The sequence below is a fragment of the Helianthus annuus genome, chromosome 11, assembly GCF_002127325.2.
Source record: "Helianthus annuus cultivar XRQ/B chromosome 11, HanXRQr2.0-SUNRISE, whole genome shotgun sequence".
Taxonomy (NCBI): Eukaryota; Viridiplantae; Streptophyta; class Magnoliopsida; order Asterales; family Asteraceae; genus Helianthus; species Helianthus annuus.
The window spans coordinates 132,570,847-132,581,792 of NC_035443.2; the positions used below are offsets into that span (position 1 = coordinate 132,570,847).

Here is a 10,946-nt window from a genome sequence, read left to right on the forward strand (position 1 = left end):
TTAACTAAAATTCGCAAGTGATTTCAACAAGTATAAAAATAATGTGGGGAAATTGAGTTGATCATCAGATTTCTGATGACCAGAAGTTATCAGATTCTGGTGATAAACATCAGATTTATCATCAGACGTATCAGATTGGTCTTCTCTGATCGTCATTCTTCAGTTGTGATCTAATTCTGATATCTGTTGAAGATGTATCTACCTTCATGCTTTTGTCCTATTTATCTTGTATCTTCCTTTTGTTTGATCCTTTTGACTTTATCTTTAGCACATAATCAGATTGATCATATTTTTCTTCAATACTTACAAAATGTTTCCTAACACAGCCTGAGGATCCGCATGGATGTCACCTGTCCAGCATGGGAGAGGTGCAACATCATCCTGGCCATGTTGCTCAACAGCCCACGGGCCTATGCCCTTACTGCTCATATCTGGATCTATCCAGATATATTGCTGGAGTTTTGGCTCAATGCCAGGCTCATGCTTCACGAGGGGAGACTGACTGTCACACCCCCAAAATCCACCCGCGGAGTATCACCGCTTGGGAGCGTGACACGACCAGGATCAAGCCACCAATCATATTGAACATGTAAAGTAGTAATAGTTATCCATCAATACGAAAGGTGTTTATCAAAACCAACATAGTTAAGTATGGCGGAAGCATAATGTAAAACCCAAACATAAGTGTTATTGTATGAAAAGTAATAAGTGTTTATTCGCGAATCCAGACCCCACAACGACCTGCTCCTCCTTGTGCAAGCTCCTTTAGTACCTAAGGTCCTGCAAGGCATGCAGCAGAGAGTTAACAACTAGTTGAGCGAGTTCACAGAAAATAAGTTCGTAATAGTAATGAGTATGTTCATCTAGTTGGGGGCTTCCCATGCATGTATGTACTAATGGTGGGGGTTTCCCATGCTTATATATATATTACTAGTGGGGGATTCCCACGTTTATCTTTACTAATGGGGGCTTCCCAATATGGTACTTACTAGACTATTTGCAACCATGTGTTCTTCTTAAACCGAGAACAGGAATACGTACAAGGTCACGTAGGATTTACGTGAGTGCCCTTCCCCGAGGACAGTGGTACGCGTGGGGTTTACGTAGGATTTACGTAAGTGTCCTTCCGACCCAGAAGACAGTAGTGGGTATTAGGTTACGTAGGATTTACGTAAGTGTCCTCCCGACCCGGGAGACAATGGTAGATACTAGTATACGTAGGTTTTACGTAAGTGTCCTGACTATCCTGAGGACGATGGTCTATAGTCTAGTGATTGCGTAAGTACGAGTAATCATTCCATATCAAACATTCCAACCCAATTCCCAACCCGGGGATCCCATGCCTTGGCTGTGTGAACTCACCTTGGTTTGCTCGGCAGATACACAAAAAGGTTCGTTGAACTAAAGTGGTCAATCTCGTCCTAACAGGGTTACCACACAAGTCAGGTTTTGACTCAAGTAATGCACGTATGAATCACAGCAAACACGCATCGCACGTTAGCAGTCAAGAACATAACATAATCATACTTGTGCGTTCTAAAATCTAAGCCCAATTGTACCCGGCCCAATCAACATAAACAATCCAATATCCTTCTCGGCCCAATAAGATTAAACAGTCCAATAAAGATCAGATAACAATTTCCAAGTATTCGGCCCAAACAGTTGGGCTTGTAACAGTAAAAGTCCAATAGCAACCTAGTCAGTCTCGAGTCGAGACTATCGGTCTGGTGTCGAGATCTCGAGTCGCAACGAATGAGATCTCGAGTCGCAACAGAGCTGGTCTCGGTTTGTCATGGTCCAGTCGAGACTGTTTGGTCTCGAGTCGCAACTGGACCCGCAACCTCGGTCTCGGTTGGTGCTGCTGTGTGTGTCGGTGTGAGGTCTCGAGTCGCAACGGGACTCGCAATGTCGGTCTCGGGTTATCATGCTTAGGTCGAGATCACACGGTCTCGACTCGCAACCGTGTCGAGACTATCAAATTGTAACAGATTTCCTGATTTCATGCACATGATTTCCGTGATATCAGCTAACAAGTTTGGCAGTTTCACCAATCAGATCAATTAACAATCATTCACATTCATGCACATTCTTATCATCATCATCAAGAACAAATAATCACTATTACACAGAACATATGATCGGATCCTGTGCTTAACAAATACATAGACTATCATGCAACCTAAACCATATAAACCCTAATCGAAACATCGTACCAACCATGCATTCGGTTCTAGATCCTTATCATAAAATTCTGATTTATGTGAACATAATCTAACATATAATTATGGGCCGGTTATAACATGAACAACAACATAATCAATCAATCATGCAAACAATCATAAGCACCCTAACCGATTTCAAGCACATCAAGATTAACAACTTATAACACCTTTATTATGTAGAGCATGTATAATAATCACAACATCATGTATAAACAACCAACCATAAACACTAACCGGATTAGAGTGTGTAACGAGGGTTGATCCGATTACAAGGGGCTTCGAGAATTGGGAGGGTCGGCTGCCTTTGGTTCCGATCGAGAGAGAGAGTTTGTGTGTGCTTGATTGCTAAAGTTATGAAAACTAAACCCTAAGAGATGTGTGTATCATATACGTGTGGAAAAGGATGTGGGCCGAAACCCCACATGGGCCACCTAGTGGTCTCGAGTCGGACATGTGTGTGTGGGCCGAAGAATGTTTTATGAAAACAACTAAGTGTTCGGTCCAAGTAACTTATACACGTTCACATGAAATCACATAACACGTAACACGTATCATTTATTCACTCAATATAATTCACATAATCACAATGTTTTAAACAGTTACACGTAATATAAGAGACGGTAAAGTGCGAGTTGTCACATTATCCCCAACTTAGAAGAAATTTCGTCCCGAAATTTGGTACGCACTCACTGAGGAAGCTAGGTAGGTTATATCGTTCACTGGTTTTCCTGGGGTGTCACATCCTTCCCCCGTTGATCTGGAATTTCGTCCCGAAATTCCGCAGTAGGAGCTTCAGCCTCAGTAGTGGTTGCATTGGTTCCGAATAACTGGGGGTACTTTTCTGTCATCCTGTCTTCGCGTTCCCAGGTGTACTCTGGGCCATGTTTGGAGTTCCAACGAACTCGAACAAGAGGGATTCTCTTGTTTTTGAGGACCTTTACATCCCGGTCCGTGATTTCTACAGGTTCCTCGACGAACTGCAACCGCTCGTCGATAGTGAGCTCCTTAAAAGGAATTATGAGAGTCTCATCTGACAGGCACTTCTTCAGATTCGACACGTGAAATACATCGTGAACTGCACCGAGTTCAGCTGGTAGGTTTAGCTTGTAGGCCACCTTGCCTATTTTCTTAATGATCTCGAACGGTCCGACATACCGCGGATTTAGTTTGCCCCGTTTGCCAAAACGAACCACACCCTTCCAGGGTGAGACTTTAAGTAAAACCCGGTCCCCGACCTGAAATTCCAAAGGCTTTCTACGCTTGTCCGCGTAGGCTTTCTGACGGTCGCGTGCTGCCGTCGTGCGTTGTCGTATTTGTGCAATCTTTTCCGTGGCGTCCACTACAATCTCTGGACCCGTGAGCTGACTATCCCCCACCTCTGCCCAACAGAGAGGTGACCGGCATTTACGTCCGTACAATGCCTCAAATGGAGCGGCTTATATGCTGGTGTGATAACTATTATTGTACGAGAACTCCACCAAAGGGAGATGCTTTTCCCAGCCGTTGCCGAAATCAATAACGCATGCTCGAAGCATGTCTTCAAGAGTTTGGATCGTTCGCTCAGACTGCCCATCCGTCTGAGGATGATATGCTGTGCTCATGTCTAACCGTGAGCCGAAAGATTTGTGCATTGCTTGCCATAGTTCTGATGTGAATCGTGCATCCCGATCCGAAATGATGGAAGTGGGCACTCCGTGCCTCGAAACAACTTCTTTAAGATAGAGGTCTGCGAGAGTGGAGAACTTATCCGTTTCCTTTATAGCTAGGAAGTGTGCAGACTTGGTGAGTCGATCCACGATCACCCATATAGTATCATTCCCGCGCTGGGATCTGGGTAGGCCTGTAACGAAATCCATGGAAATTTCTTCCCATTTCCATTGCGGTATCGTAGGTTGCTGAAGTAGACCCGCTGGTTTCTGGTATTCGACCTTGACTCTCGCACAGGTCAAGCATTTGCTGACATAGGTAGCGATGTGGGCCTTCATGCTAGGCCACCAATAAGTAGTTCTGATGTCGTGGTACATTTTATCCGACCCTGGATGTACCGAGTAGCGGGACTTGTGAGCTTCGTCCATTACCAGCTCGCGTAGACCGCCATAATGTGGGACCCAAATACGCCCCGTTACATAGTAGGCGCCATCTTCCTTTTGTTCCATTCATTGCCTTGAGCCGCGTAAGGCTTCAGCTTTGACGTTTTCGGGCTTTAATGCTTCTATCTGAGCAGTTCGTATCTGTGCAGGAAGACTGGACTGAATAGTGAGCACCAACCGAGACCGAGGTTGCGGGTCCAGTTGCGACTCGAGACCAAACAGTCTCGACTGGACCATGACAAACCGAGACCAGCTCTGTTGCGACTCGAGATCTCATTCGTTGCGACTCGAGATCTCGACACCAGACCGATAGTCTCGACTCGAGACTGACTAGGTTGCTATTGGACTTTTACTGTTACAAGCCCAACTGTTTGGGCCGAATACTTGGAAATTGTTATCTGATCTTTATTGACCTGTTTAATCTTATTGGGCCGAGAAGGATATTGGATTGTTTATGTTGATTGGGCCGGGTACAATTGGGCTTAGATTTTAGAACGCACAAGTATGATTACGTTATGTATCGTATTAGTTTCCAACGCGGCCTCCCAGGCAGGTATGCGAAGATATTAGGGGATGTTCATCCCGAGTATTCTAGACTAGGTTTATCTGTATCGCGGCCTACCAGGCAGGTGTGCGAAGGTTTATCTGTATCCCCTAATATCTCCGCATACCTGCCTGGGAGGCCGCGTTGGAAACTAATACGATACATAACATAATCATACTTGTGCGTTCTAAAATCTAAGCCCAATTGTACCCGACCCAATCAACATAAACAATCAAATATCCTTCTCGGCCCAATAAGATTAAACAGTCCAATAAAGATCAGATAACAATTTCCAAGTATTCGGCCCAAACAGTTGGGCTTGTAACAGTAAAAGTCCAATAGCAACCTAGTCAGTCTCGAGTCGAGACTATCGGTCTGGTGTCGAGATCTCGAGTCGCAACGAATGAGATCTCGAGTCGCAACAGAGCTGGTCTCGGTTTGTCATGGTCCAGTCGAGACTGTTTGGTCTCGAGTCGCAACTGGACCCGCAACCTCGGTCTCGGTTGGTGCTGCTGTGTGTGTCGGTGTGAGGTCTCGAGTCGCAACGGGACTCGCAATGTCGGTCTCGGGTTATCATGCTTAGGTCGAGATCACACGGTCTCGACTCGCAACCGTGTCGAGACTATCAAATTGTAACAGATTTCCTGATTTCATGCACATGATTTCCGTGATATCAGCTAACAAGTTTGGCAGTTTCACCAATCAGATCAATTAACAATCATTCACATTCATGCACATTCTTATCATCATCATCAAGAACAAATAATCACTATTACATAGAACATATGATCGGATCCTGTGCTTAACAAATACATAGACTATCATGCAACCTAAACCATATAAACCCTAATCGAAACATCGTACCAACCATGCATTCGGTTCTAGATCCTTATCATAAAATTCTGATTTATGTGAACATAATCTAACATATAATTATGGGCCGGTTATAACATGAACAACAACATAATCAATCAATCATGCAAACAATCATAAGCACCCTAACCGATTTCAAGCACATCAAGATTAACAACTTATAACACCTTTATTATGTAGAGCATGTATAATAATCACAACATCATGTATAAACAACCAACCATAAACACTAACCGGATTAGAGTGTGTAACGAGGGTTGATCCGATTACAAGGGGCTTCGAGAATTGGGAGGGTCGGCTGCCTTTGGTTCCGATCGAGAGAGAGAGTTTGTGTGTGCTTGATTGCTAAAGTTATGAAAACTAAACCCTAAGAGATGTGTGTATCATATACGTGTGGAAAAGGATGTGGGCCGAAACCCCACATGGGCCACCTAGTGGTCTCGAGTCGGACATGTGTGTGTGGGCCGAAGAATGTTTTATGAAAACAACTAAGTGTTCGGTCCAAGTAACTTATACACGTTCACATGAAATCACATAACACGTAACACGTATCATTTATTCACTCAATATAATTCACATAATCACAATGTTTTAAACAGTTACACGTAATATAAGAGACGGTAAAGTGCGAGTTGTCACACTGACTACCATCGGTAATGGGTGATGGAGAGGCCTATTATCCTGAATGAGTACATCATTAGGGAGGTGCTACATCTCGATGATCATAACAATGTGCTAAGCTTCACCCACCAGGAGCTGAACAACACCCTCACCCAGATGGGATATCATGTAGATAGCCATGCTAGAGAAATTTCCAAGTCCGGATTTATCCAACCATGGCAGTTCCTTATCACCCAGCTCGGGATATGCTTCTCGAAGAAGCATGTAAACTTCAATGAGATCTCCTACAAGCTCATGGAACCTGTGCATGCAATGGTGCAAGATGTTCCATACAACTTCTCTCATTACCCAATGAGAGATTTTGTAAGCAACTTGTGGTCTAGCAGATCATTTTTTTTTTGGTGTATTGTCATTTCTTAATGAGGGTGATTGCACATCAGCTAGACTTCGGAGGAGTTCCAGTCTGGTATCTTGACCTGAGATGATATTTCAAGAAAACTTTCACAATACACCTGATGCTAACTGCCAACCATACGGGACTTGAAACTCATCTCTGGGCTTTAATTGAACTTATCTTTAATGTATATTAACTTTATTTTATTTTTTTGTCCTGTTTTATTTATTTTCCCAATTGTTTGTTTGTATATATATTCTATATATCTATACTCTATATAAAAGAAACCAATGTTTAGCCACGTGTCCTCCTCTCGTGATTTCTGGAATTTCTTTTCCCGCTCATTCTCCTCAGCCTCATTTAGGCCCGGCCCATTTATTAATTAAATAAACTTTCCTATCACCGTATACATCTCTAAAACCCTAACAGCATCACGCGGCAATGATTATGCTTATTCTCTTCTTGGTAAAGTTTGTTCTTCCGATTCATACTTTTCATTGTGTTAGTAAAGATTTTGTGTTGAATAACTCGATAAATTTTGTTCTTCCTGGTATTTTCAGAACTTCATGATTCCTTACACCCATAAAACTTCTCTCCCTTTAGTCTCACGGAGAATATCTTTCATCTTCATTAGGGTTCTTATTAATTGAATCAATGGGTAATCACATGGGAATAAAAGACTGAAATAATTACATCTATCGACATTTAGTTGGATGCTTAGGGTTAGTTTGGGGGTTTCTTGTGTTCATTCCTGCCTGATTTGGGGGGGTTCTTTGTAAAAATGTTTCCTTTATTTTGATGACTTAAAATATTATTGGTTTTTACCTCTCTTTGTTTGTTTGGATATCATATATACAGTTTGTTATTAGCTTATAGACAAAGACGGAGCTTTAAATTATCGAAGAGGTACTTGTGAGTATAGAGGCGAACCGAATCAATGAAGCTTACACTGTAAGTTTGCAACCATTCAATGTGAATTCTTGGTGATTTCAGGCACAGTGATGCGATTTGAATGACTTTCCTTTTACACTATCTATATATGTATATTTGTTTGTATTTTCTAATCAATTGCTCGGTTTAGAATCCTTTTGTTGAAAAATGACGCGATGTTTGGGATTACAGATTGAGAGAAATGAGATAATTAGGAGACGAGAGAAAGAACTACATTATCGAAGCTTATACGGTAAGTCTGTAGGCATTTTCTTTTAATTATTCATGACAAAGGATGTTTGGGATTACGAGTTGATTTTTTCAATAAACAATTAGAGGCACCCCTAATTAGTTAAGTTATTACTTGACGTGCATTAGTTCTAACGATTTGAAATGTAAACTCATTCAAATTTATAATGAACTTAGTAAACCAACTAATTTTATTCTGAAATTGCAACGTTTGCTTTTCTTCTTTTTGATATTTTTCAATAGTGAAAGTGCTGCCTTTAGTCCATTTAACAAGATTATATACACTTAAATTTGATTTTTCAATTGAAATTTGTCAATTTGATTCTCACAATCATAGTTTTTGCCTTACTTTTAGAATGTGTGGGAGAATGATGTCCTTTTTAAATTTTGTTGTGTCACTGATTCAGCAATCTCTGCTTCTTTTTAATATGATAACGTGGTTACAAGTTCTAAATCGGACTGAAACTTAAAACGTCAAAACTATTAACCAAACCAGATGGATCTTAACCGGCTGAATCGTCAAGACTTATTAAATCCCTTTTTTTTAAATGAGTTGCTAATTATTTGGCTTTAATGGATGGTATAACCGAAGCTGCACGAAAAGACATCAAAGGGTATATGCATTAGCCAACTCCATGACCTTATTTGATCAAGTAACAGAAATGTTCGAAGTCTTTTAATTAGATTGTGCAATATTTATGCCAATTTATTGATGAAATTGGTGTTTTGTGTGAACATTAAAAAGTCATGTAATGCTCTAACTTTAATAGCTCTACATGTGTGTCTATATTTTGTATATGTAAATACTAAATAGTTTGTCATTTGTGTTCTTGATTCTGATACAAGTGATTTTCTATTAGATTACAATCAAAGAAATACTCAGGAATCCGTTTTATATTGTTGTGAAGGCAAACCAACACCCATGACCATTAACATGAAATGCTCACTCACAAAGCTTATGTTAATGAACAAGTTCACTCCAAGATAAGAGTGGCGTTCTTTAAAGGGCAAGCTCAAGGAGGCCAGCATGTTGTACTTGGGATGTTTTGTTATCTTTTTGCTTTTTCTTCATGAGGTCATTTACCATATATGATTAATGTTTGTATGTGTGTTATCCGGTAATAATTGTTTAAAAATATATTCTTTTATTTTCCAATGGGACACGTTTGTAATTGGGTTATTAACTGTTGTCTTTTTTAATCGGATTGTAATTTGTACTCTTACAATATTAATACATATAAAATATTAATGACTATAATTTATGATTTTTTTTTCAATACCATCAATTTATTTTTATTATTTGACATGTTTTTATTTTTGCCATTCAAAGTTCAACCAAATAATATATATAATTATTTAGAAATCACTCATAAAAAAATAATTATCATCATTATTCTTACTTTTTATAATACTTGTAATAAATATCTTTTAAATTTGGTGGACTTAAAATTTAAGTTTTAAAGTAAAAAATAAGTTTATTTAGAAAATTCATAATAAAGTCTCCTAACATTTTCTTTTAATATACAGTATGGATTTGTTATACCCGTGTATCACACGGGAAGATAACCTAGTATATATATATATATATATATATATATATATATATATATATATATATATATATATATATATATATATATATATATATATATATATATATATATATATATATATATATGTATGTATGTATAGTGGAGAGTTCAAATGAGAAGAAAATTTTTGTAAGAAGAAAAAAGAAGAAATTTCAACCAATAAGAATGCTTTATTTTACTTCATTTAATATAAGTATTTAATGTTACTACAAGGGTACTTTGGTAAATCTACATGGGTAGTTAATTTGTAGTCTTCCTCTTTAATAGCTAGTACATTAAATTTTTTGTAACTTATCTTCAAAATATATATTTTTTCAAAAAAATAATATAAAATAATTTAAAGTGTATGATAAATTACGAGTTGTGTAGGACAAATTACGAGTTGTGTAGGATAAATTTCAACGTGTAGGATGAATTTCGAAATATGTAGGATAACTTTTGATGTGTGTAGGAAAAAAAAGTTAAGGTGGAGGATAATAGTATTTATGACTAATTAATTAGTCAAAAATGATAATAAATAAGATAAATGAAAAAACTATTTAATGTTTTACAAAATTACCCTTTGTTCTTTTTCTTCTCAATTAAATTTTCTTCTCAAATGAACATTCCCCTATATGTATATATATCTTTTCTTAAATCCTGCTCAAAAGAAAAAAGGGAAGGGGGGGGGGATAAGAAGGGTAAAAGTCAAAAGAAAGGGTAAAAAGGTTTTATGACAAAACAATTGAGCATTAAGATTATCAGATAGAATATAATTTAATACTTAAAAAAAGGGAAAATATTCTGATGAAATAAATGATCTTTTCTAACAAAAAACTGAACAATTGTTTAAAAATCTGGTAAAATCAGGAACAGTGGAACAAACTGCTAAAAACAAGAGAATACCATCAGATTTGTTCAAATCAAAATCTTGTTTGAAACATAAAGAACACTACTCATGTTATTTCTCTTTCTCTTTTCAAATTTTTCTTAAAACATCTTTTCAAGAAAGGACAAGAAGATCCACCAGACAAACAAACATATGTAACTACCATTTCTGATACTCTACTTATTCCCTCTCATATAAAAAAAACCTGCATTCAAGGGGGAAGAAGTTATTCTGATGAAATTCTGATCAAGAAAGAATGGACCGGACTGCAAGATCAGGATCAATCTAAAAACACCATTAACCTATCAGTTTGCATCATTGCCATTAAACAGAAAACAAAATAAGTGTGATACAATTTTGATTTGATTTTTCATTTGAGTTCTTTCCAATATCTTTATTTCAAATAAGAAAAGTAAGGTTTTCTAATCAAGATTTTAATCGTGTTGGTAGGTATGCCATTAACAAAACTTGTTTTGACCCAAACCAAAATGATTGCACCTTAGAATGACCCATTCTGACACAAACCTGTTTTAACCCGCTACCCCTCCCGATCAACCCGCCCG

At 38.4% G+C, this 10,946-nt stretch overlaps 1 long non-coding RNA gene across 2 annotated transcripts; it reads left to right on the forward strand.

Annotated features, from left to right (window-relative positions):
• The first annotated feature begins 7,114 nt into the window (after positions 1 to 7,114).
• Positions 7,115 to 8,770, forward strand: LOC110870718. Of its 2 annotated transcripts, none has more exons than XR_004873187.1 (3): positions 7,115 to 7,785; positions 7,867 to 7,927; positions 8,516 to 8,770. It is a non-coding gene; the product is annotated as an uncharacterized LOC110870718 (long non-coding RNA). The 2 variants fall into 2 exon arrangements; XR_004873188.1 differs by having other exon boundaries at positions 7,115 to 7,695.
• The last annotated feature ends 2,176 nt before the right edge of the window (positions 8,771 to 10,946 follow it).